The sequence below is a fragment of the Ambystoma mexicanum genome, chromosome 9 (assembly GCF_040938575.1).
Source record: "Ambystoma mexicanum isolate Mex_15411 chromosome 9, UKY_AmexF1_1, whole genome shotgun sequence".
NCBI classification, from domain to species: Eukaryota; Metazoa; Chordata; class Amphibia; order Caudata; family Ambystomatidae; genus Ambystoma; species Ambystoma mexicanum.
In genome coordinates this window covers 1519549951-1519577933 of record NC_090931.1, presented here as the reverse complement: position 1 = coordinate 1519577933, position 27983 = coordinate 1519549951, and the positions used below count along the sequence as shown (strand labels likewise).

Sequence of the window (27983 nt, the reverse complement as noted above, 5' to 3'; positions counted from 1 at the left end):
CGGCTCACCCATCGAAACATGCCCCCAACAGCACATGGCCTACCGTCCCGCGTTCCCACAGGTGTCCCGATGAAAACAGTACCTCACATGTGTGGGTGCACCTACCTGGCCGCCAACTGGAAAGCCTAAAACACAAGTAACCCCAAGTCTGTTTTCACACCTGAAATGTCACACTCTCACATCATACAGATATGGGCCTCAGGTGTCCAAGCCACCAAGGAAAACAGGGAACCCCATGCATTTCCGAAAAGAGGACACCCGTGGGAATCCGCAGAGGTATGATATGCCCAAATCGCCCCAGAATGTATTCCCCAGACACCCCCGCAAACTCCGAAATGTGGGAAAAAAAATTCATTTTCTGCACATTTCGCTCGGCTCACCCATCGAAACACGCCCCCAACAACACATGGCCTACCGTCTTGCATTCCCACAGGTGTTACGATGAAATCGGTACCTCACATGTGTGGGTGCACCTACCTGGCCACCAAGGGGAAAGCCTAAAACACAAATAACCCCAAGTCTGTTTTCACACCTGAAATGTCACACCCTCACATCATACAGATATGGGCCTCGGGTGTCCAAGCCACCAAGGAAAACAGGGAACCCCATGCATTTCCGTAAAGAGGACACAAGTGGGAATCCGCAGAGGTATGATATGCCCAAATTGCCCCAGAATGTATTACCCAGACACCCCTGCAAAGTCCGAAATGTGGGAAAAAAAACACATTTTCCGCATATTTCGCTCGGCTCACCCATCGAAACACGCCCCCAACAACACATGGCCTACCGTCCCGCGTTCCCACAGGTGTCCCGATGAAAACGGTACCTCACATGTGTGGGTGCACCTACCTGGCCGCCAAGGGGAAAGCCTAAAACACAAGTAACCCCAAGTCTGTTTTCTGACCGGAATTTGAGACGCTCTGCCGACCGGCACAACATACAGATATGGGCCTCTGGTGTCCAAGCCACCGGAGAACACAGGGAACCCCATGCATTTCCGAAAAGAGGACACCCGTGGGAATCCGCAGAGGTATGATATGCCCAAATCGCCCCAGAATGTATTACCCAGACACTCCTGCAAAGTCCGAAATGTGGGAAAAAAACGCAATTTCCGCAAATTTCGCTCGGCTCACCCATCGAAACACGCCCCCAACAACACATGGCCTACCGTCCCGCGTTCCCACAGGTGTCCCGATAAAAACGGTACCTCACATGTGTGGGTGCACCTACATGGCCACCAAGGGGAAAGCCTAAAACACAAGTAACCCCAAGTCTGTTTTCTGACCGGAATTTGAGATGCTCTGCCGACCGGCACAACATACAGATATGGGCCTCTGGTGTCCAAACCACCGGGGAACACAGGGAACCCCGCAAAGTCCGAAATGTGAGAGCCTGACCAGGATTTTTGTTAGCGGGTTACTTCTGTTCAGCACCTCAATGAGGGTGCCCAACTGGGAAGGTGTCCCACTGGGATGAAAATGTGGGCTGAGCAATTTGTGCTCAGCACGCTCATTGTCCTGGCAGCAGGACACCTTACCCTTTATGAACGGGAGAGGTGTCCGTCTGCCAGGACAATGCCCCAGCGAGCTCCAGGCAGCAGAGGAGCTCTCACGTTGCTCTGTGTCAACAGAGCATTTCAATGTGAGGCATTAGGCACAGACGGGAGGGATGGGGTCTATTAGCAGGGACTTTTTTCCCTTTAGAAATGTGCATGGGAGGGAGTGATCGGCAGTGAGAAGAAAAGGGTGAATAATGGCGCATGCCTTATTCATTTATTTGTGTTTTTTTTAACAGAGTGAAATGATGACTATGGCTTAATTCAAGGGGAATTTGTTAGGCTCACATTAATCTGCAGGATGGGGAGAATAAAAATAAAGCCATGCGCTTATTGCTCAACATATTTCTATAATGATGTAAATAATGTAGTGCTAATTATGAAAGGCATTTTTTACAAATAAAGTATAATTTAAGCAGATGAAATGCAAAGGGAAACCTTAAGAAATATCTATATCAACTAAACCTGTGAAGATGTGGTCAGGTGCTTAAATTGTCAACATCCCAGTTCTACCATTTAACCAAAGTGTGTGATCCTGGGCAGATCTGCAATGAAAGTGTTTTACTCTGCCAGTGTTTTACTGCAGAGCGTATGTTAATATATCATGCTGTTATTTTAAAAGGGCCTGACTATAGAGTTGCTCCATATATAACAATAGTGTAATTTAGGTATTTTGCACCACAAAGTTATTTGCCACTTGGCTCAATAAAGTCTACTTCCATGTTGCCTCCAGGTATCAAAGAATGATGCAAAGTCCTTTTTCTGTGAAGTCGCTTCTGTTGGTTTATATGTATTTTGCTCCAGAGCACCTGGACCGAGCTCTAATAGAGTAGTTCCCTGCACCTGTAATGATTTACACTTTTATTTTTTTTGTTATGTGTTAATATGCCATCTGCCATAAATGTTACCAAAAGGTAGATTGTGACCGGGGTGGGCGGTTTGTGGGTGCTCTGCATTTGGGGGGTGGGGGGGCAGGACTTTTTTCGTGTCCCCACTGCCCCACTCTTGCAATGCTGGGGGGAAACTGCCCTGGTTGTCACGTGGTCAGCTCACTGGCGTGTACTCTCTCTGGCCACGTGCGAAACGTCATCTGACTGGCAGAAAGCGCAAGCATGCACCAGCCCTGCAGCAGGGAGCACATGGGCCTGGCAGGAATGAGGTGGGAGAGGCGGGCGGGTGACTTGACGGCTATGCCCGTGATAATAAGTGCGTGCGTGTGTGTGAGTGAAGCGGCGGCAGTGGCAGCGGAATTAGCCCGCCAGAAAATGGCCGCCTTTGGGTGAATGCACGACTGGCGCGCATGCGCGGTGAGCTGCGAGCGGGGAAAGGGCGCGTGCATGCGCGGTGAGCGAGCGGGGAAGGCGCGCGCGGATGGCGGTTGGCGGTTGTCGCCGCTGCGTGTGAGGGCAGCAGCTCGTGGTCGTCGTCGTCGTGTCGTGTGTGAGGAGAGGAGAGTGACAGACCCTCCCTCAGCCCTCAGCCCCCGGCCACCCACCCGGCTAGAGACGCAGGTAAGTGACAGAGCGGGGCCCGGGAGGGATGGAGGATATATAATATAGATGCGATCGCTCGTGGCCCCGAGCAGTGCTGCCTGCCTGCACCGAGGTGCGTGCGCCCTCCCTGGAGGACAGGGGCTCCCTCTGCCATCACGGGCCCGCCCACCTCGGGGGTCATGAACCTGCACCAGTGTAACATGGACGAGCGGGCTGCAGGGGCGCTCAGAGAGGGCCTCCACATTACACATTTCCAGAATGGGAGAGGATCTGGAACATGGCCTGTCTCTGAGTGCACTTCAGAATGTGCCACGTGCGAGAGGAGGGGCTGGGGGGCTGTTCCTTAAGAGCCCGAGTTCAAGGGGCGCAAGTATTCAGTGCAAACCTTGGCACTTCTACCAGGGAAGACATACACATGTTATTTGCAGATTCCCTCCCATAAGGCAACAGGCCAGCTTTACATAGTGCAAAAAGTAACGTGCATACAAATACAGGCATATAAAAACCTTCACACATGACAGGAAATGAACTAAACATATAGATTGAAGTTACGTAGCAGCTCGCCTAGTCTATTTACAGTGATGGGAGGTTAGCAGGAGATGCTGCCCAATAAATATCAGGTACTGCCACACTTTTTAGAACATTGATGGCCGCTGCATTTTGCCTAATTCCACCCTGATCTAAAGTGGGCAACATGGACTTCTGACTCCCGCACACTGAGGCACAGCAGGCAACAAGCAGATGTGCCCGGGTGCCAGACCGCTGTATAGACGGCCGATGGTAAAAGATTCCAACTGAACTTCTGGAATAATGACTTGCTTATTCAGTTCACAGACATTGCAAAAAGTACAGATAAACAACTGTAAGCCTGCCCCGGGTACCTCCTTGCCGAGAAGTGACATGTAGCCCACTCTTCAGGGGCAGCTCTCGTAGCCCTGGCATCATGTGCCAAAGAGTCCCGAGGCCAAGTTGAAGTATCTAGAGTCGGGACGTTCTTCAGTCAATCCCATTGTAGACCTTCTGCAATTGGCAAGATATCTTAGAAAATGCACCTACAAACCGTCAGATCCTCTGTGCAATGGAGGTGCATCCATAACATCACGCACCTAGAGAAGAGGATGTAACCCTAATTCCAGATAGACTGGGATAGTTGGAGGAGTGTTTTTGGACCAAAGTTAAAACATATTTTTTAATGACTCTTTCTGTAGTTTCCAGGGCTGCATGCAGCAGATGCCACCAGAGCACAGTGCCACAGAGCGCCCTTGGGCTTTACAGACATCAAGCACTGGAGAAGCTGCCCTTGAACCTATTAGCAAACACAGAGCCAGCACCTAAACTTTGTACAAATGAAGATCTACAACGCGCAACATGCAAGGACCAGCTCCCATTCCAGCTCAGCGAGACGCACCGTAAACTCCTCCAAGGGCCCCCGCAGCAGACCAGGCAAAACTGTATCTTCTTCCAAGGTTCCCCATTTGGGGCTAAGGTTGAACCCAGTTCTGCTGTGGCTCTTGATACCAGGGTTTGCCCTGAGGCACCTCCTTCTGGAGCTAACTGTACCGAGTCTTGGCTCGAGGCCCCTCACGAGGTGGCTATAAAACCGTGATTTATCCTGTGGTTCCCCTCCTTGGGGCTAAATCGGATACCAACAGAATTTAGGGTCCCTCATTGAGAGTCTTGGCCGTAAGGTATATCCCTCAGCCTTTCCACGTGCACGGCTTTGGTAATACCAGTTCTGTTGGGGGGGGCGGGGCGAAAGAAAGCGTTCACACACCACAGGCCTTCCAGTACCGGCTCTGCTGAGGATCCTCCATTAGAGGCTAATTCTGGGGCAACCCCTAATGTGTCGGGTAAACACCTTAGATCTGCCAGTATCTGCTCTGCCGAGGTTCCTTGTTTCAAGGCTAAGAGGGCACGCAAGGCCCCTGACTTCCCTGGGGAGACTATTGTTTCACTTGCTTCTGTGACGCAGTCCGCCCCGGGTGTGTGAAAATGGCAACCCAACCTCCGCGGGCGGCAGCCATTTAGAATACCTCCCTTAAAGCAACAGTGTTGTTCGCACAGACAATTAGGTGTCAATGTTTTACAACAACAAGCAAGGTGGCACCAAGTCTCCTCTCTTTGTGGATCTTGCCATACAAATTTAGGCTGGGCCATCCAGTATATTGTTTGGCTCCAGGCTGTACGCATCCTGGGTCACCTCAATGTGACCGCAGATTCACTCAGTCGCCAGTCGACATCTGTTACGAGTGGGAGATGAACAACAATATCCTCTCCAACATTTTGCATCAATGGGACACTTCAGAGGTGGACCTCTTTGCATCTTCTTCAAACAGGAAACTGACTCTTTATGCTTCCAGGGATGGGCTTGGAGTGTCCTCCCAGGAAAACACCCTTGAGATCTCGTGGGACATGAAAGCTTATGCTTTCCCTTCATTGCCACCTGACTATAGGTCGCTCAGTAGCACAGCTAACAGCACTCTTCTGTTCGGGACTCCTTGGTGGCAAGGAAGATTTTAGTTTTCGGAACTACAGCATCTGAGGGTGCTTCCCCGTTCAGATTGCTGCAGATTCCCGACCTGCTTGGCCAGAGCATTCATCAGATGTGGCCCTCCCCACAATCGTTCAGCTTGGTGGCCTGGGGCCTGAGCTCAGATCGTTAACACAGTTCGATCTATCCAAGGACAGTGCGCATTATCCAAGCGGCCAGGAGCCCCTTTACGAAGGATCAGTACAGAGGCAAGTGACTCCAGTTTTGCCATTGGTGTTTAGCTAAACAGCTCAATCCTAGGCAAGCTTCAGTCGGCACTGTTCTATCTTTTGTGTCTCATCTAGCCGTTTGTGGCGTCAATGTTCGGTTAGGCAGAACTTACTTATCCGCTATTGCGGACTATCTGTTCATGGACAGCTGTTACTTTTCAATGACTAATCCAGTCATCAAAAGGCATTTTGCGGGTCTCTTCATCTCTTCCCGCGCTACAAGCCCTTTCAACCCATGGCCACTATCGATCTTAAGTACCTTTCTTGGAAGGTTGCTTTCTGGTCGCAATGACATCGGCAAGGCGAGTAAGTGAGCTTCAAGCTTTTCTGTGGAACATCCATTCCTCACTTTCCACATGGATAAGGTTGTGCTTCGCTCTCATCCGTCCTCCCTGCCTAATGTGGTTGCCGGATTTGATTAGAACAAATCTGTCTCCTTTCCTGAACTGGCATCTGTTGCTGAGACAGTTTTACACAATTTGCAGTTCAGGCGAGCCCTGAGGTTTACCTAGATAGAATAGTAAGCTTAGAAGCTCCTTACGACTCTTTCTTACATTAGGAGACCTGACGGGGGAACCAGCTTCCAAAGAAACTATGCCCGCTGGATTGCCTCATGTTTTTCAGTGGCCTAAAGCATTCAAGGTCTTCATTACCGAAGAGTATCCATGCACATCTACTCTAGTGCGAAGCGATTGCTATTAACTTTCAAAGACTGTTTCTTGGGAGTTCATCGCCAGGGTGGCTTCGTGGACCTCCCCATCGGCTTTACCTGAGCTCCAGGGCTGATGCCCAATTTGGCCAGGCTGTTCTTAAGAACGTATTCCTGTGAAGGGATTTGCCATCCACCCGTACTACCTATGGTGTGTGCTTGGGAATCTCCCACAAGTATGGAGGAAAGGGGACGGGACGAAGGAGTATGACAAAGTTACTCACCGTAGTGACTACCTTACTCCTAGTCCATAACCCTTTACTCTATACGCCCGCCCGCCGTCCCCTTCTAATAAGTATCCTCTATTATTGCTTAAATGGTCTCAGACCTGGTGATAGAAAAAGACTCCAGGGCTATGCGTGGGGTGGAGCTCAGGAGGGCGGGGTTACGGCCGCGTGCGGCCCCCGCGTTAAAAGAGGAGGACACATTTTATTGTTGATGCTTTTTAGCAAAAGTGCTCCGGTCCCGCACCGAAGGACGGAATGTCCCCACAAGTATGGAGGAAAGGGGACTATGGACTAGGAGTAAGGTAGTCACTACGTGAGTAACTTTGTCATTCTCTCTCATGTAGTAAGAGAGGGAAGCCTCTTTACCTTTCCTTCTGCCTTGTTGCCACCAACCCCAATCAATTATGCTGCTTCTGTTGCAACCCTTAAATATTTAGGCAACTTCAGCAATGTTGAACAAGTACCCAGCTCCCTTCCCCAGCTTCAAGGACACTGGGCCTCATCACGGGTTGGGCAGTGCGGGAAGAATCCTGAGGTGGGCGGAAAGTTGGTGATTAAATCTTACCACTTTCTGCCCATTTCTGGCGCTATTACCGTGGCGCCAATAGCACCACAGTAATAGCGCCCAGAATGCCACATTGGGTACATCGCCCCCGGCCGCCACAACTCGGGATCCAGCACTAATAGCGCCGGACCAAGTAGCAGTAACGCAATTTGAGTTGGGTGGTATCCCGGTGGATTTACTACAAGGATACCTCCCAACTTGTAATGAGGCCCAGTGTCCTCAGTGGCTATACCAGGGCTATAGTGCCACTCTATCCAGCCTTGAATAACCTAGTCACCTCTAGTGTTGGAAGTCTTTGAGGTAACGCAGCCGCAACAACTCTCAAACAATATTGTTCAGTTCTTATATGAGCTGGATATGGTAAAATAGGGTTTGGGCCTCTCGCTTTGGCTGTACTTGTTCACTGCTCCGCTTCTACTGCTTTTATAACTTCTACTTTATTGTTCGTGGTGTTACAATAGATCAGTTTTCCAATAAAAATGAAATTAGGCACACATGATTTCATTTTACCTTTGAACTGCCACTTCAAAGTTACGCGTTCGTGCCTTTCGGTCAGTTTCTCAGCCTCTAACGTACTAGGGACACAATGTTTCATGCTCAACTTCTTAATCAGTGAAAACTGGATTGTAACACTTCAGGAGAGTCCATTAAGAGTCCTTAGCTTTACTGACAGCGGTCTCAGTATTAACGAGAGACACGCGACTGATCGGCATCGAATTTTGCTTAGCAATGGGGGAAAAAGGCTTTTACAACACGCAGGTGTTTCAGCTTTGATATTTCATTGCATGTTACAGTTCATGTGTTAATAGGACTTCCCACTTCTACTAACAAGTTTGAGCGAAATGGTTCCATGTCATTTCATCGGCAGATTTTTCATCCCCAGGCTTTTAAACGTGCACATCCCATCGAATGTGCTCATGTTTTTTTTTTTGTGGGGGATCCCCGCCAAACCCCCCACCTCACTTATTTTTTCCTATTGCCCACCCGCCCAAACCCTTATTTGCCCTTTCCCACCCCCCCCTAAAAAATTAGATGTGCACATTCGATGGAATGTGCACGTTCAAATGTCTGGGGATGAAAAATCTGATGATGAAAGGACGTCGTACCGAGCGAAATATGCATGCAAATGTTAAGAAAGCTGGTCATTAAAGTAATTTTAGTTGATTTGGAGTATGGAGCATCACTTTCTCCTCTCCACAATCCCTGTAACTGCGGGCTGCTTCCGCTTCCCTGCTTGGTTTCTTCAACTACTGCTGCTGCAGGCACTCTTGGGACCCACACCCCTCTGCTACACGGGTATCTCCGATCCGGCATCATCGAAGGAGATACTTCTACTCTTCAGTTTCCCTCTGCTTGCTTCTGCACATGGGCCTGGGGTGGATGCACAACTTCAGCTCTGCATTCACAGCAATTAGGTGCACCTGGAAAGATTGCTTGTTTCCTCCAGTCTCTTCCAATGCTGCCACAGCCAAACAGGGTTTGTGAAATCTGCACTTGCTCTACTCCGGCGTTCCTTCTGTGGTGACACTCCCTTGTGAACTCCCAGCCTTGTACTCCTAGTTCTGCTACGGCCAACCTTCCAGCTCTCACTCCCGCTTCTTTCTACTGCTCCTCCCTGCAGCAGCCTTTTATGCCCCTCAGGGGGCTTAATTGGTTTCAGGTACAGGCCCTTAGAACTAATTGCCTGACCCTGCCAAAAGCTATTAGGCTGGCCTGCCTCACCCGAGCTCCTGCATGTCTCTTTAGCCCTCTTATTCTTCACAGTACCTGAGGGATTCTGGGCATGCAGTCCTTTGTGGAAAGTTTTAATTTCTCTACATCTTCAAAAGGATCAAGCGAATATTTCTCTCACTGGATGTTACTATAATAGGAAAAAATATGTCAAACCTTTTTAGAGACAGATGGGGCAGAGATCGTCACAGGTTCCCTGCTCCTGTTGGCATACTTTGACATTGTGGAGGATATGGATTTTTAGGGCTATAAAAGATAGGTTCTTTGGGTTCAACACTAGATTGAAGTACTTCTCTAGATTTTACCTCCACAGTCACTGTGTAAAAGTAAATATGCACACGGCTCAAAGAGTCTAAGCTCCACAGTCACTGCATACAGACAATAAATAAACCGCAAGACAACCCCCCTCTTCAATTCTTCCAGTACACAGTAGCACAGCAGTGAACATAGATCGGGGTAAGCCAAGCACTAAGCAAGCTGGGAATCAGTGCAAGTTATTATTTTCCCTCCCATGTGTTGCTGGAGAGGGTCGTGCGGCGGCCGTATTACTGTAAAGCAGTGTTATGATGTTGAAAAGCAAGCAGACCTACCACTACTCCGCATTCTGCTGGTATCTGAGTTCTTAAAGTCTTTGCGAGCAGCCAGGAAAATATAGTCACGCCTCCATAGCAATAAACATAGTAGAGATCCTCACAGTTAGACCCTTTCTCGCACCATTTGTCAGTCTTTTGCTTCTAACTCCTTCCCCTTCCATTGATTCCTGTGCTCACCTGTCTCTGTAGGCCAATCTGTGCTTGCCTTTCCCCCTTGGGCTGGGTTATACAGCTGAAAAGCATTAAAACCACCTCTAAGCTCATCCGCTTTTCCAGCACGGTTTTTGTAACTGTGTCTGATGGCCTCTCTGCTGTGGGTCTTAAAACATTTGTTTTATGTTGCTCCTGTGACGTTTTTCTTTTCTGCGGTGCTGGGTGTTGTCTGGTTGTAGTGCCGATACAAAATCTGTATCGGGTGCAACGTTTCAGCATTTCTGGTCATTTGGTTCCAGTTTGGGTTTTCTTTTCTTTTTTTTAAGATTGTTGTGACATTTTCTTTTCAAATCTTACACAAAAAGAAAGTTAATTTCACAGTTTATGAATAAATATATCATAAGTTTACTCTTTGTAAGAACTGGAATAGTGTGTTAGTCAGTGTACATGAGGTAGTATCAAACAATCTTTCCCAAAGTGGCTCCCTTAGTTCCTGCGGTCCCTCACAAAACTCTTGAAACAATTGGAGCGAAGATTTCCTAATACATCACACTATAATACCAAATGCATTAGTGTTTCAATTTCAATAGAACAAAACTGACATAAAAGGCCCACACACCTTTCCCCTTTCCTAAGAAAGCAATTAGCATTTGTTGGCAGTATATTTAGACAGAACCTCAAAATCGAGTTTACAAACCACTAAAATGGGTGTTTAATAAGGAAGGGCACCAGCTCTCCCAATTTCCTGTCTGTTTTTGCCAGATCTTTACTACTCTTGTATTACCCCAAATTGGTGCAGGTATTGCATCAATCATACTGCCATAGATGTTTTTTCATAGCAGGTAAATCCGTTGGGATATTATTCAGATCAAAGCCCATTGTACTTAATCGAGCTTCGCAGTCGGCTACATAGGAATTGTCTCTTCCGTATTAAAATAACCCTATAGCGAGTGTGTGGGGGGGGGGGGGGTGGATGAAATGTCTACAAACCAGTAAATGTTTCCACATCGCTCTCACATTGAGCGATATAATCCCCAATTCAAACCTTATTGCAGTCATGGATCATGGATACTGCCTACGGCAATGCTAAGGTCCCTCCCCAAAGCAGCTCTTCGATAAAATCTAAATCGAATAATTGGTGATGCATATCAAGGCCATTAATAATGGTAGGTATAACTTTCCCCTCATAAAATTTCAGGACAGGGATTAGTGAAAATTTCCCCAAACTCCCCTGCAAATATGTAATTTGGGAGAGAAAATACCTAGCTTTCGCTTTTAGATTGTCAATCAGGACATTTTTATTCTGCTAGATAGATATGTTAAAACCCAGGTATTTAGTCTGTTTGACAACCTTGAACCTTTGCCCCACAAGCCACCAGTCCCTCATTCCCTTCCGACCAGCCTCAAATATCAGTACCTTCATTTTATTGGCATTTGTAGTAAGATCATTGACTTTCGTACACTGATCAAAGGTATTTGGCATCCGTTGCAAACTCACCAGAGTGCAGTACAACAACATTATATCATCTGCATACAGTGGAAATGTGAGGCAGACAACTTTGCAAAACTTTTTCAACAAATGCCATTTTATTAAATTAGACGGTTGGATAAACGCCTCACTATCCCTACCCTGAAGAGGATTTCCCTGCCTAAAATAAACTAACTGAAACACTATAACAAGGATATCTGTACCTCACACTTATAGATACAATAAATAAATAAATATGGTAATGCATGGCAGTACACAGAGAACATAATTAGTATAAGAATTGAGCTTGTAATGTAACACTCTCCTTATAGACAGAGTCAATTCCCCTTCCCCAGGTTTTAGCAAGATTCTGCTCCACAGTTCCAAACAACTATGTATCTGATGTATCAGTCCTAGCTCCAGTTGTGTTGGCTGAGTTGGGTAAGCGTGTACGATTATCTCTAGGCCCACCCACACCACGATCATTGTTACCTCTTGCAGTGGATGAAGTATGTCTATTTAATCATGGTAGTACCCCTCCAAAGAGCTTTGAGGGGAATTCTCCCAATAAAATGTCCAATAACTGTTCTTCCTCTGTAACTCCTACTATTCACTTTAACCAACCCCATTGTCAATGCAATTCGAGAGCCCAATTCCATATGGTGGTTCAAATTAACTACAGAGATGTCCACTGTCTGGGCAGGATGTCTTTGGTTTGAGTCAGAGGGTCCTTTTATCCACGCCTCTTGGGAGCAACCTTTGTCCTCAGGATCCAACTCTTATTGATATTTGCACCTTTCCAGTATTAACTAGAAATTTGAATCTATGGACAAAGGGCATGGCATCGTACAATGTGAAATCCGAGACGTAATATCATCCTTAACTGAGGTTCTTGCTAAAATGAACAAAATGTAGGGGTTCATCTTGGATTGCGGGTCCAAAATTCTCAATAAGAATGAAGGGGCGGTGAGGAGGGGAGGACATGGATTATCGGTCGAATGTCAAATGCAGCTGAGAGATGATGATAATCGGAAAATATCCTGTTCAAGTCTCTTAAGGCAGTCCAAGCCTCTCCACTTCTAAACAGCAAGGAGCGGTATAAAGTTGAGGTCTACTCCTGTGGGCGAGGCTAATCTAGAATATGTCTGCTCTGCTGAACCCCCTCAGAGAAGTGGCATTGACATTTGGGATATTGTGTACTCTATAGTGTTTAAACTTGCATCAATGGAGCAGATTATTCAGATGCTACTCTGTTCTATGGGGGTGTGGGATCCTTCGACAGAGCTGATAGATCTAAGGGTGTCCCTGAATCCCTCAGAGCTAACTTCTCTTTCACTGAATAGTCCAACGCAATTGGTAGAGTTAATAGCACAGAGTCACACCACAGCGGCTCAGGAGGTGGAAAATAAGGCCATCACTCTGCCAGAGTCGCCGCAGTCTCCATCATTCACTATTTATAACTCCTGCAGAACCAGGTGGATTTATTTATTTATTCATTAGCATTTATAAAGCGCACAGCAGCCCTTAGGCATCGTGGCGCTGTTACAGAGAAACTTGCTGGTTACAGAGGATACAAAAAGCTTAGTGGTTACATAGGATGCAGAAAAACCTAGTTACATGTTATGCTTTGTGAGCAGATGGAGCTACTTGAACAGAGTGGTTTTGAGGGTTTTGCGAAAGGTGGATAGGTATGGTTCGGCTCTGAGTGTGTTGGGTAGTGCATTCCATAATTTGGGAGCTATGTGAGGGAAACCTATACCTCCAGCGTAGCTCTTTTGACGGGAACGCAGAGTTGGTTGGCGTGGTGACTTCTTTCGGGGTGTGTAGAGATGTCTCTGGTGATGGTTTCAGATAAGTAGGATGGTGCAGAGAGACTGATGCATTTATGCGTGAGGGTGAAGATCTTAAAATGGACCCTTTCCTTGACTGGTAGCCAATGTGTGGCTCGCCTGGCCTGTGTGATGTGGACTCTTTTGGGGATGCTGAGGGCTGCTCGGAGCGCATTGTTTTGCACTATTTGGAGCCTGTTAAGATTTTTGGCTGAGGTGTCTGCAAGGAGGGCATTTCAGTAATCCAGTTTTGCTCCTATCGTGGCACGGGCGGTGGATAGACAGTTTTGGGGGTTTAGAAAAGGTTTAATGGCATTTATAAGTTTGGTGGTGTGGGCAGAGGCAATGGCGCTGACCTGTCGAGTCATCGAAAGGGTCGAGTCAAGGTAGATTCCAAGGGTCTTTACGGAGGTGGAGACAGGTATGTTGGTGTTGTCAATGGTAAAGTTGTCCTATTTTTTGTTAAGTTTAGGCAGTATTTCCTTGGGGCTTAGAAGTATGATCTCGGTTTTGTCCCCATTTAAGCAGAGACTATTGACTGGCATCCAGGTTTCGATGGTGGTATAAATTTGAAGGAGGGCTGCTGCTGTTAGGCAGAATTATATGCAGTACCCTTTGGGAACACCAAAAACAATTAAGACTACATGTGACAGTACAAATTCACCTTTGGTACAAGCCTGTACTCAGCCCTCCAGATAAGCGGCCTATAGGCCCATTTTACGCATGTAATTATGGCCATTACAGAGCATTTAATTTTCTTCTGCGTACCGTTTACGCTTTATTTATTTTCATTAAAAAGCCTACTTTCCTCCACTAGATGGCACTAGAGTACAAAAGGTGTCTTGGATCTACACCAGCAAACAGATTTCTTTTAACAGTGGCAGAGCATGATAGTTAAAGTGAGCAACACAAAGCGCCCATTTAATTATGTTTTTATATTAACACATCATTAAATGGGCTCTTTATATATCTATGATGTCTGCTAGACATTTTGGAAAGGGCACACCTGCGAGTATTTCGTTTTTAATGAGAGATGTGCATTGTACCATTAACCGTCTGTTTCCACTGCATGAAGGTGGCCCTGGAAATAATGCCAAGAACGGATCCATACGGAAGGATCTGGGTGGTCCCAGTGAAAGGTAAGTGCTCCCAGGGCGCATGCTTCACTGCACTCTTGGTGATCGGCCAAACGATATCAATTACTGCACTCTCTTCCCAGCTCGAACATCCATAACATTACCAGCGAGGTTACGGAGTCCATGGCCTTCTCGGGAAATCAATCTTTAAAATACCTCTGAGACAGCTCAGCGGGTTAATTCCGCTGTTGCAGACATTTCAATGGAAACAGCCAGGTCACAAGGCAATTCCTAGGGGAGCGATACGTGTTTCTCGCCTTTCTGAGTTCAATAACATGGCTTGGAAATATAACATCTGCGATTGGTTCAGTTGTGAAACTGTGTAAAGCGCCTAGACAGTTTGGGCAGAGTGCTGTGGCTTCTAGCAGTGGTGTGGGTTGAGGGAGCAAGTAAAAGCTAGCTAATGCTAATTTTGCACTGTGTAGATTGGTGGAAAGATATTGTTAATTTAATGCACTCTCTCTGCCATCATATTGGAAAACCGTGCAATTCAGCGCTTGCACACAAACCAGTGCATGCAACAGCTTTGAGACTGCCACACAACCCCCCCCTTCTTGCACAAAGAGAGATTGGAGCGCTGCCATTTCTCGAAGCTTTCCCTTTTTCTTGATGGCAGCATTCATTTATAACAGCAGTCATTTATAAACCCATCGATCGAGGCTGGGAAAAAAAGGCACCCACACAAAGCGCACCTTTGCCAATAGATGTGATTTTCCGAAATCATCCTCTGCATTATGAGAGATTGATTGCTACAGTGTCAGGTGATGCTGTTCTGATGAGCGATCCATACCTTTCTGGCATGCGATTGCGCTGCACATTTAAATAACCCATCTGTAGTCATTCTGTTGTGAAGTATGACAGCGCTTATCACACGTGGAACATGGGCATATGCAAGTTGCCCTTGAAAAGATCCTTTTCATGCTACGAATAAAGTTGCTTTAAGTCACTAATCAAAATGTTTTCAATGGAGGTTTGAGCTGGAGGTTTGTTGCAATGAATCTCCATATCTCAGTTTATTATATAACATCTTTTATTACATGTCTTCAATCACTGAAAGTACTGTGGAGTTAACTAGATCTTTCAGGTTGAGATTATCTTGCATTCTGGGACTTATAGGATACCATTCAGGACGTGAACATTAAAGCCACAATGATATTCTTTTGGCTTAACATGTAGCTGTAAGGATTTACATGTTTATAAGACATCATTACTGTTGGCCTTGAAATCCAAACTATTTGTACCAAGTAAACCTTGGAAGCTATGTGGTCAAATTTGCAGAGTGGATTAAAATCCCTGCTTCACAGTTCAGGCAAGGTTTGTGATCCTGGTCCCGTCCCACACTCCCCCCTTGCCTACCCGCCCCATCTGTCTGGCCACCCCACTCCCTCATTTTTGGATGCAGCCAGAGTACCAGTAGTTCCTTTTTTTCCGCTTCCACCACTCTTTAATCCCCCTGATTTGATTAGCGATTACGGGCTAAATTGGCTGTGATGCGTGTCATGCCAGAGATGCAGATTCTTCACCTGCTTGGAAGAAACCTATTGGGCAATCAAGACTGCTCACCTGTGATGGAAGTAGAGGATGGGGGAAGGTACAGGGGAGTTATTAATACTCAAGGAGTTCATGTGGATTTATATTAAAGAATCAGCAAGGAGTAAGTCACGAGACATATACACTTTGGGCCTAATTCACAGAAACCTTTTATAATGGCAACAGCCCATTGGAAAACGCTCAATGAATTAGGCCCTTTGTCATGTGGATTATATAAATGGTCACTACTATTAATGGTATAGTTCAAACAGTGGAAAAGGGGTCAGTCAGGCTTTTTTGAGTAGTAACTAGTTGGCAATAAATCACCTGTTATAGACATTTCTGTTTTTGCTAAAAAGGCACAGTGGCAAAATTAGTTGCCCAGGATCACACACTTTAGTGTTGAAGCAGGGATTTAGGACCAGTCTGCAACTTATGCACTTGTCTGCATTTCTTCCCAACTGTAATTGCCAGAATCATGTTTTTGGTTTTGTACACAATGTGGGGATCCACATTAATTTCCTGCAGCAGACAGCCAGGGAGGTAGTTTAGCAGGTTTTGACTGTTCCTGAGATTATGTGTGCAAGTTCCTGTAAGTAAATCATATGCTAACACTTGCTTACTCACACTCCCTCTGCAAGCAATACATTAGAATTTTGAAAACTAACTGTGTATGTAGCACGTACTTTCAAGTTATTTTATGCCAGAATATTTTCCACAAGTGTAATAAAATGGTTAAAGGCAAGCCAGACAACTTTGATCTACAACTCTTTTGGTCTACGGGTCCGATTTTACATATGCATTGGGTGTATGTTGGATACGTTTTACTCTCTTGCAGAGGAGAAAACTCATTTGTACTCTCTTGAAATTGCATTTACTCTCTAATTTGAAAAATCATGCGTAAAATACTCCCACCTCAAAATCCTATCTGGAGCACTGCCTGTACTACACAGTAAAAGTGGTAGCGATGGCTGAGCAGCCAGACTTATCTCAAGAGTAAGTGAGCAGTATCAATAGTTACACAAAGGACAGCAATTACTATGAATCAAACAAACACTGACTAAAGGTTTCTGTGTAAAATAATATACATTTATTTACACATCAGTTGTATAACATTTCACTAAAGTAAAACAGTTTAAAAATCACATTCTTAATACACCACACCACTCCCAATAGGTTCCAGACAAGTTAAGCTCACAAATGAAGTGGGAGCAAAATGGCACTCCAGAAATTTCAAAGGGAGGGGAAGACAAAGTTAGGCAGAAATTGGACAGCACCAACAGGTAAGTAAGCAGGGCAATCTAGAAAGAGGAACTACAGTGATGGAATCAAATCAAAAAGGCTTAGGGCCAAAGTCAATAGGACAAAAGTCTTTTGCTCAAGATCACACAGTTCAGGGTAGTTCGCGGTTAAGTCTTTGCCAAGAGTTCTGGATGAAGTTGGTCGGCAGAAAAGTTAGTTAAAAGAGTAGAGAAGGACAAGCCCTCAGAGTGGAGAAAGATTTCACACACCTTCACCGCGGCTGGACGAAACAAACAACCGGATTTGCACAGTACCTTTCAGTGGAGAAGAAGCTGTAGCTGATGCGGACGTTCCTGGCAGTTCCTGCAGGCTCACGGTTCCTGAAGCGACTGTCAGACTGACATGAAGTAAGAAGACTGGAGGGTCCTGCACTGCCCAGAGAAGAAACCAGCAGCAGAGCAAAGCAACAAATAAAAGGTGCGCTCCTTAAAACCCAAGCAGGGTCCGACCTTCCTGGCTATACGGCCCACTGTAGCTCTGTATAGCGAATTCGACCAGAGGAGGGAGTCCTGGCTTGCAGTTTGGGTGAACTGGTTGGTCCCACCAGCTCAGGGAAAGAAGATTCCTGGAGGATCTTCTCTGTCGTTTCAGTTCGAGGATTTGGACCTGCAGCAGGGCTTCACCAGGCAGTTCAGTCATTGTAGGGGTCCTCTTCCATCAGCTCCTCGTCGGTTCTTTCGTTCCAGTGGCGACTCTGCCTTTCCACCCCCGGAGACCTGCTTTTTATGCAGTTTTCCCCCATTCACACAGCCTGCCTGTCAATCACACAGCAGGGTTGCTGCCCTGCCGGGACAGTCACCACAGCCAATCATTTTAGAGTGCGACATGGGTCTCCAAGGATACCCTGTGCAGGGAGTCTTAAACCCCTCCCTCACATCCTGTCCCCCCAGACATACATGCGCCTAAGGAGGGCTTCTGCGTAGAAGCTCGCGAAAAGACGGTGAACAAAGTAATCAAACCTGGTTTGGCGCGCAGAGTAAAACACGAAAGACTTTTACAAAAAGAAATGGCAAATAAACCCAGCCGGAACCAAAATAAAACATATATGGTCTAGCGGGTTTAAGTTCGAGGCTACCAAGATTGTCATGAACCTCAGTTCACGCCCCTTCTGGAACTCTTGGTCCCTGTCTCACCGGGGCTTGCCTTCCCTGCTACTCCCAACATGGCCGCCCAGCGCGGGAGCCCTTGCTCGCTCCATGCACTGAACGTAGCGTGCTCTATAATTAGACCACGCCTTCCGCGGCTCCGTCCGTCTCAATGTATTGCAAAGTAGCTAGCCGACGTGTGTTCCGTAGCGCCCGATATTGATTCCTTGCCCTCGTATTCCTTCCACTCCTAGCCCTTTCCCAATTCTCCTGTTTCCTGGACCCGTGCCTTTCTTCTAAGGCCTGATCCCCTGGATTCCTGGATTCAGCATTCCCGGATCTGAACGCAACCTGGATACAGACGGGACTCGAGCAGCACTCTTCAAGTCCAGGTGCGTTCGCAAGAAGACAGCGATCCAGGACACCGGCAAAGAACGAACTCAGGTGAGAAGGGGGGAACTCCTTGACAGTTTGAGACGCCAAACGACCGAGCCTAACGACGAGATGGAAGACGCCGTGCAGGACTTGATGCGACACATGCAAGAACTATCGACCGAAGTTCAGAATCTTAAGGCGGAAAACGCTGCGCTCAAACAATTGGTCTTATCCCAGGATTCTGCCACAAAGGAAGGTGTCCTGTTGGGCGGTATTGTCGACAAATACGATGGTTCAACAAAAACACTTTATGGATTCCTGGATTCATGTCTGGTACACTTTACATTGAAGCCCTATTATTTCTCGACTCCCAGAGCTAAGGTGGGTTTTATTATTTCCCACCTTTCCGGCAATGCTTTAACTTGGGCAACACCCTTTGTTAACTCCGGCGATGCACTCCTAGATGATTATGAAGGATTCATACAGGCCCTGAGAGATATGTTTGACCGCCCCGAGCAGGTCTACAGCGCCCAAGAACGTTTGCTGGATTTTCAACAGGGCTCCCAAGATATGCTCACCTATGTGACCAGATTCAAACAATTGGTGAAAGAGGCCGACTGGTCCTCCGAGGCTAGTTTCACCCTGTTCAGGAGAGGCCTGAACAATGAAATCAAGGATGAGCTAGCCAGAGTGGCTCGACCAAATTCCTTCCAGCCACTAATGGACCTTGCCATGCAAATAGATTTCCGTATCCAAGAAAGGAAGGCTGAAAAGAAAAAATCCAAAGGGAATCCATCCAAGGTGTCCCTCGAAAGCCCAGTCAGAACGGATGCAAACCCAAGCTCGGCCTCAAAACCAGAACCCATGCAGATTGGGGCCTTCCGTGGTCCCATCACTCCTCAAGAAAGGCTAAGAATGATTCATACGGGGTTGTGTATGTATTGTGCTTCAGACAAACATTTGGTCAGAGAATGTCCCTTGGCACCTCCTCGGCGTTCGGGAAACGCCAGCTCCCGGTCTTAAACGGAGCAAGGATTCGGGAGAGAAATGTTTGCTCCACGTCAATTCCATCCTTGAAATCTCCTGGACAAAACAAGCTGGTTATTCTCCAGACATTTCTTTCACCCTCTACTAACAAGTCCTGTCCCATACTGGCCTTGGTAGACTGCAGAGCTATGGGGGTATTTATTGATCAGGAATGGGTTGTCAGTCATCAGATCCCATATGAGGCTCGGAGTACCATGCAGCCTGTGGAAGCCATCGATGGAAGACCCCTCAGTTCAGGACCCATAAGCCTGCAGACCAAGGAGCTCCAGCTCTCCATAAACCACCATCGAGAGCTAATCAGATTCGATATCATCAAGTCCGCCCACTATCCCATGGTATTGGGAATGCCCTGGCTACAAAGACACAATCCATATATCAACTGGACGGCAGGTTCTCTATTCCTAGGCTCGGAGTTTTGCATGTCTCATTGCTTGTCCTTGGATCCACCCTTAACACCTCCAAAAGAAACCCCGAAAGAGCAAGAAACTCCACTCATGGTTTCCAATATCATACAGGTTCCGGAGGTCTACCAAGGATTTGCCGATGTCTTTTCAACAGCCATAGTCCAGGCCTTACCCCCACACAGACCCGAAGACTGCGCAATTGAAACCGAACCTTCAGCAGTGATTCCATTCGGTAGGATGTTCATCCTTTCTGAACCCGAGAAAAAGGCCCTCAAGGAGTACCTGGATACAAATCTTGGAAATGTCACCATAAGACCTTCAAAATCACCAGCAGGAGCCTCATTGTTTTTTGTTCCTTAGAAGGATACCCAGGAACTCAGACCTTGCCTCGATTATCGTGGCCTGAATCAATGCACCCTCAAAGACCGATACCCACTACCCTTAATATCGGATATCCTGGAAGCCGTGAGAGGCGCAGTAATATTCACTAAGTTAGATCTCCGGGGTGCCTACCATTTGATCCGCATCCGGGAAGGAGATGAGTGGAAGACCGCCTTTAGAACACCCTTTGGCCATTACGAATACTTGGTCATGCCCTTTGGACTGGCCAATGCCCCGGCAGTGTTCCAACGTTTCATGGACAGGGTGTTCTTGGACATGTTGTTCCTCTACGTCATTGTTTACCTGGATGACGTACTGATTTTTTCCAAGGATCCCGTGAAGCATGAAGAACATGTGAAGGCAGTTTTACAAAGTCTCCGTGAACATCATCTCCTAGCCCAACCTGAAAAGTGCTTGTTTCATGTCACCTCTGTTCACTATCTATGGTTTATCCTTAGTCCAGAGGGAATTGGTATGGACCCTTCAAAGGTAAAAGCCATTCTTGCATGGCCAGCCCCCATAACAGTGAAACAAGTTCAATCCTTCCTGGGATTAGCCAATTTTTACCGGAAGTTTATATCCACCTTTTCCGAGATTGTTCAACCTATAGTGGCTCTCTTAAAGAAGGATACTCCCTTTGTCTGGTCAGCAATACAAGACACTGCCTTCCATCATTTGAAGACCGAATTTACACAAGCCCCTATTTTGGCCCAACCCGATACAAGTCAGCCCTTTTTAGTGGAGACGGATGCCTCTAACTATGCTATAGGAGCAGTGTTAAAACAGAAACTGGAGGATAACCTGGAACACCCCATTGCGTATCTTTCAAGAACCTTGACTCGAAGTGAAACACACTACTCCGTCCTGGAAAAAGAACTGTTAGCCATCCGCCAAGCCTTTACTGAATGGCGACACCTTCCTCTTGGAGCCAAATATCCTCTACAAGTCCGTACGGACCATCGAAATCTCCAGATTCTACAATCCTTGGAGTGCAGGAACAGCCGTCAAGCACGTTGGGCCTACTTTTTTGCCCAGTACCAGTTCCACATCACTCATGTTCCTGGATCACAAAATCTAATTGCTGACGCCTTGTCTCGACGTCCTGACTACCTAACCACTGAGGATAAGACATATCCTACTATGTTCTCTCCCACAATCTTCGTAGCCCAAGCGATCAACCTCCTGGAAGAAGTCCGATCGCAAACCCAATCCTCTGAAATATGGAAGGACATTTCAAGGAGAAACCAGTGGAATCTAAGGGCCAAGGATGGGTACTTATTCAAGGACAATGCATTGCTCATTCCTACACGGAAGTTACAGCAGAAAATAATTACCCTTTGTCACAACACACTCCACTCCGGGCACCGTGGTATCACAAACACCATCCGTCTTATACAGAGACAGTTCTGGTGGCCGAAAATGAGGTCTGACGTTCAGCAATATGTCCAGACTTGTGTGGTGTGTGCCCAGAATAAACATGATAACAAGAGACCACCAGGTCTCCTTCTACAACCCAATCTCCCCACTAGACCATGGGAAGTCATTGCTACAGATTTCATAGTGGAATTACCACCTTCCCGGGGCTATACTACCATCATGGTCACCATAGATTTGTTCACACACATGGCCCATTTCACGCCTCTGTGTAAACTACCTTCCTCTTCAGAGCTGGCTGGTATATTTCTGGAACACATATTCCGATTACATGGCCTACCTTCCAAGATCATATCTGACCGAGGTCCTCAATACATTTCACAATTCTGGAAACACCTCTGTCGGATCCTGGGAATTCAACGTGCTCTCTCTTCTGGATATCATCCCCAAACCAATGGAGTCACAGAACGAGCAAACCAAACCCTGGAACAATACCTCCAATGTTTTGCCACCAAGGTCCAGTATGATTGGTCACTCCTGATACCTGTTGCAGAATTCGCTTACAACAATTCCGAGCATTCAGTGCTCCAGACCAGCCCTTTTTATTGTAGTCAAGGTTTCCATCCATCGGTTTTACCTTCTGTTCTTCCTCACCCTACACCAGTACCTACTGTTGACTCCTGGATCGAAACTCTTATCAACACACACCAGGAAGCCAAAGAAAATTTAGAGAAAGCCAGATTACAGACCAAGAGGTATGCGGATTTCAAGAGAAGACCAGGTCCTTCTTATATGGTCGGAGATCGAGTTTGGTTGTCATCGAAATTACTCCCCCGACACCTACGACCAAACAAGTTGGCACCCCGATGCTATGGGCCTTTCTCCATTAAGGAAATTATCAATCCTGTCTCCTACCGAATTAAATTGCCTGACTCCTGGAAAAAGATTCATCCAGTCTTCCATACCTCCCTATTGAAACCCTACATCCAATTTCCTCAAAAATCCAGTAGACCTCCTCCCCTACTGGTCGACAATCAACTGGAATATGAGGTATCCCGGATTTGTGACTCCAGATATAGACGGGGCCGTCTTCAGTACCTAGTTGAATGGAAGGGATACCCCCCTAGTGAAAGAACCTGGGAACCTGTGTCTAACATTAAGGCCCCTCGCTTGCTCAGAAGATTTCACCTGATACATCCAAGCAAACCTGGAGGAAGAGGCCTTTCGGAGGAGGCATGCTGTCATGATCCTCAGTTCACGCCCCTTCTGGAACTCTTGGTCCCTGTCTCACCGGGGCTTGCATTCCCTGCTACTCCCTGCTACTCCCAACATGGCCGCCCAGCGCGGGAGCCCTTGCTCGCTCCATGCACTGAACGTAGCGCGCTCTATAATTAGACCACGCCTTCCACGGCTCCGCGCGTCTCAATGCTATTGCAAAGTAGCTAGCCGACGTGTGTTCCGTAGCGCCCGATATTGATTCCTTGCCCTCGTATTCCTTCTGCTCCTAGCCCTTTCCCAATTCTCCTGTTTCCTGGACCCGTGCCTTTCTTCTAAGGCCTGATCCCCTGGATTCCTAGATTCAGCATTCCCGGATCTGAACGCAACCTGGATACAGACGGGACTCGAGCAGCACTCTTCAAGTCCAGGTCCGTTCGCAAGAAGACAGCGATCCAGGACACCAGCAAAGAACGAACTCAGGTGAGAAGGGGGGAACTCCTTGTCAAAGATAGCCTAAAACAATACCAAGGTTATTTAAGATAACCGCGGTAGGAAAAAAAGGGTAGTTACCACTGACACCAGCCAAGTCTTGATGAAAAGGGAGTTAAACACTGCTCCAAGAGAAACGGACAAAAAGGGATAAGTATTAACCCTTTCCAGTAAGATAGGGTGTACTGGGTCTGTGTTTTTACAGAGGCTAATAAAGTTAATGGCAACTTCATATGTTCTGGGAGACAGTAGTCAGTCCCAGAAAATGAAGTCTTGAGTTGGGAAGTCTAAAAGACAGACCCTGTGTCACTGCACTGAAGGTGCTGTGTAACAGACAGTAAAAAGATGATGCCTGTGGAGTAGGTGAGGCTTCACAGTCTATGAACACAAAAATGTTAAACACACACAGCAAAACACATGTAAGAGTGGGAAAAAAGGCTCACACTCTTACCAGGTGAAAAAAATAAATCCTAGGAATCCAGCAAAGCTGCTGAGGGACTCAGTAGGTAAGGCAAATTAGCCATTCTGGAGAATTCTCCCTAACGGCTGCGTCTTGGTCGTAGTCACCAGTGAAAGGGAGGAGTACTTGCGTATCGTCTGCATAGTTTGTGTATGCTATGCCGAGCGAATCCAGTTTGTCGAAGAGTGGCTTTGTAAATAGGTTGTAAAGGGTAGGAGCAGTACATGAGCCCTGGGGCACACTGCAGTGGATGGTGTTGGGAGCTGCATTGGCCTGATCGGAATATACATGAAGGCAGGGTTGGGGGTGAACTTTTAGAGGGTAGGAGTGGAAAGAGAGTTGGTGGCAGGGCAGGTGGGAGGGATTAAGGTGGGTCTGTGGGGAAGGGTGAGTTTAGTGCTGAAGGTGGTGAGCAGGGGTGGCTGGGTGGGGTGAGCCAGGAGGGGTGGAGAGCGGGCTGGTTTCTGTTGTCGGTGAGACGATATGATGGGGGTCGGGAGCTGAGTCTGTGATTTCTTGAGTGAGTGGAGAGATGGATGCAGGGGTGCAAGTTAGGCTCTGAGCATGCCATGAGCCTAGCTGTCAAGGAGTTCCCCCCTTCTCACCTGGGTCCGTTCTTTGCTGGAGTCCTTGGTCGCTGCCTTCTTGCGGACGGACCTGGTTTTGACTAAGGCTGCTCGAGTCTCTTCTGACTCCAGCGTGCGTTCAGTTCCGGGAATGCGGAAAGGGAAATGTAGGGAAAGGGCGAGGAGCGGGTAAGTGAACGAGGACAAGGAATCGGTACTACGAGCTACGAAAACACACGTCTGGTGGCTACTTGCAATAGCATTGAGACGCGCAGAGCCGCGGAGGGCATGGTCTATAAATAGAGTGCGTTATGTCCAGCACATGGAACGAGTAATGGTGTTAGCGCTGGGCGACCATGTTGGGAGTATTATGGAATGCAAGCCCTGTTGAGACAAGGACCAGGATGTCCAAAAGGGGCGTGTTCTTGAGTTCATGACAGCATGCCTCCTCCGGAAGACCTTTTCCTCCAGGTTTGCCCGGGTGTATGAGGTGAAATCTTCTGAGCAACCGAGGGGCCTTGATATTAGAAAAAGGTTCCCACGTTCTTTCACTAGGAGGGTATCCTTTCCATTCAACCAGGTATTGAAGCTGGCCCCATTTATACCTGGAATCGCAAATCCAGGACACCTCATATTCCAGTTGGTTGTCGACCAGCAGAGGAGGTGGTCTACAGGATTTCCGGGAGGACGAAATGTAGGGTTTCAATAAGGATGTATGAAAAACTGGGTGAATTCTTTTCCACGAGTCAGGTAGCTTGATCCGGTATGTGACAGGGTTAATAATTTCCTTGATAGGAAATGGACCATAGTACCGGGGGGCCAGCTTGTTAGGTCGTAGGTGTCGGGGTAGTAATTTAGATGATAACCATACTCTGTCACCGACTGCATAGGAAGGCCCTGGTCTTCTTTTGGAATCCGCATACCTCTTGGTCTGTGATCTGGCCTTCTCTAAGTATTCCTTGGCCTCCTGGTGTATTTTGATGAGGGTTTCGATCCAGGAGTCAACAGTAGGAACTGGTGTAGGATAAGGAAGGACAGAGGGTAAAACTGATGGATGGAACCCTTGACTACAATAAAAAGGGCTGGTCTGGAGCGCTGAATGTTCGGAATTGTTGTAGGCGAATCCCGCAACGGGTATCAGGAGTGACCAGTCATCCTGGACCTTGGTGGCGAAACACCGAAGATACTGTTCTAGGGTTTGATTTGCACGTTCTGTGGCTCCGTTGGTTTGGGGGTGATACCCCGAAGAGAGGGCACGTTGAATTCCTAGAATCCGACAAAGATGTTTCCAGAATTGTGATACGTATTGAGGTCCTCGATCAGATATGCTCTTGGAAGGAAGCCCATGCAGGCGGAATATGTGTTCCAGAAAAATCCCAGCTAGTTCGGAGGAGGATGGTAATTTACACAGTGGCGTAAAATTTGCCATATGAGTGAACAAATCTATGGTGACCATGATGGTAGTAGATCCTCGGGAAGGTGGTAATTCTACTATGAAGTCTGTAGCGATGATTTCCCATGGCTTAGTTGGTAGTGTAGGCTGCAGAAGAAGGCCCGCCGGTCTTTTGTTATCATACTTATTTTGAGCACAGACAAGACAAGCCTGGACGTATTGCTGTACGTTAGACTTCATTCTAGGCCACCAGAATTGTCTCTGTATAAGACGAAGGGTATTGGTGATGCCACGATGCCCGGAGTGAAGTGTGTCATGACAGAGATTTATTATTCTCTGCTGTAACTTCTGTGTAGGAATGAGTAGAGCGTTGTCCTTGAATAAATATCCTTCCTTGGCTCTTGGACTCCACTGGTTTTTCCTTGAGATATCCTTCCACAACTCAGAGGATTGGGTTTTGCGCTCGTATTTCTTCCAGGAGGTTGACTGCTTGAGCTACGAAGATCGTGGGGGAAAACATCTTAGGATATGCCTTATCTTCAGTGGTTACATAGTTAGGACGTCGGGACAAGGCATAAGCAATCAGGTTATGTGATCCAGGGACGTGAGTGATATGGGACTGGTACTGGGCAAAAAAGTAGGCCCAACACGCCTGGCGACTATTCCTACACTCCAATGACTGTAGAATCTGAAGGTTCCGATGATCCGTACAGACTTGGACAGGAGGTCTGGCTCCCAGAAGTAGGTGTTGCCATTCAGTAAAGGCTTGGTGGATGGCTAATAGTTCCTTTTCCAGGACGGAGTAGTGTGTTTCACTCTGAGTTAGGGTTTGTGAAAGATAAGCAATGGGGTGTTCCAGCTTGTCCTCTAATTTCTGTTTCAAGACTGCTCCTATTGCGTAATTAGAGGCATCCGTTTCCACTAAAAAGGGTCGACTAGTGTCGGGTTGGGCCAGAATAGGAGCTTGTGTAAACTCGGCCTTCAAACACTGGAACGCTGTGTCTTGCGATGTTGACCAGACAAAAGGGGTGTCCTTCTTTAAGAGAGCCACGATCGGTTGAACAATCCCGGAAAAGGTGGATATGAACTTCCAGTAGAAATTGGCTAGTCCCAGGAAGGACTGGACTTGTTTCACGGACGTGGGAGCTGGCCATGCCAGAATGGCTTTTACTTTTGAAGGATCCATGCCGATTCCCTCTGGACTAAGGATAAATCCTAGATAGTGAACAGAGGTAACGTGAAACAAGCATTTTTCGGGTTTGGCTAAGAGTTGGTGTTCACAGAGTCTTTGTAATACTGCCTTTACGTGTTCTTCATGCTTTAAAGGATCCTTGGAAAAAATCAATATGTCGTCCAGATACACAATGACGAAGAGAAACAACATGTCAGAGAAGACCCGATCCATAAAACTTTGGAACACTGCCAGGGCATTAGCTAGTCCAAAGGGCATGACCAGGTATTCGTAATGGCCAAAGGGTGTTCTAAAGGCGGTTTTCCACTCGTCTCCTTCCCAGATACGGATCAAATGGTAGGCACCCCGGAGATCCAACTTGGTGAATATTACCGCGCCTTTCACAGCTTCCAGGATATCCGATATCAAAGGCAAGGGGTACCAGTGCATTGATTAAGGCCACGATAATCTAGGCAGGGTCTGAGTTCCTGGGTGTCCTTCTTGGGAACAAAGAACAACGAAGCTCCTGCGGGAGATTTTGAAGCTCTTATGGTGCCGTTTTCAAGGTTGGTGTCCAGGTATTCTTTGAGGGCCTTTTTCTCAGGTTCCGAAAGGATGAACATCCTGCCAAAGGGAATCACTGCTGAGGGATCTGTTTCAATTGCGCAGTCTTCGGGTCTGTGTGGAGGTAAGGCCTGAACTATGGCAGTCGAAAATACATCAGCGTATCCTTGGTAGGCCTCCGGGACTTGTATGATATTGGAAACCATAAGTGGTGTTTCTTGCTCTTTAGGTGGTTCCTTACGGGGTGTAAGCGGAGGTTCCAGGAATAGACAGTGCGACATACAAAACTCTGAGCCTAGGAATAGTGATCCTGCTGTCCAATTGATATACGGATTGTGTTTTTGTAACCAGGGCATATCCAATACCATGGGGTAGTGGGCTGACTTAATGATATCGAACCTAATC

The 27983-nt window shown here is 47.1% G+C and overlaps 1 long non-coding RNA gene across 2 annotated transcripts in view; it reads left to right on the top strand.

The window, feature by feature from the left end:
• The first annotated feature begins 2908 nt into the window (after positions 1 to 2908).
• Positions 2909 to 27983, top strand: part of LOC138489829 (uncharacterized) — a 499715-nt gene continuing 474640 nt past the window's right edge. For both annotated transcript variants that reach the window (XR_011274930.1, XR_011274931.1), the window contains exon 1: positions 2909 to 3066. This is a non-coding gene — a long non-coding RNA (uncharacterized lncRNA). The remainder of the gene's footprint in view (positions 3067 to 27983) is intronic.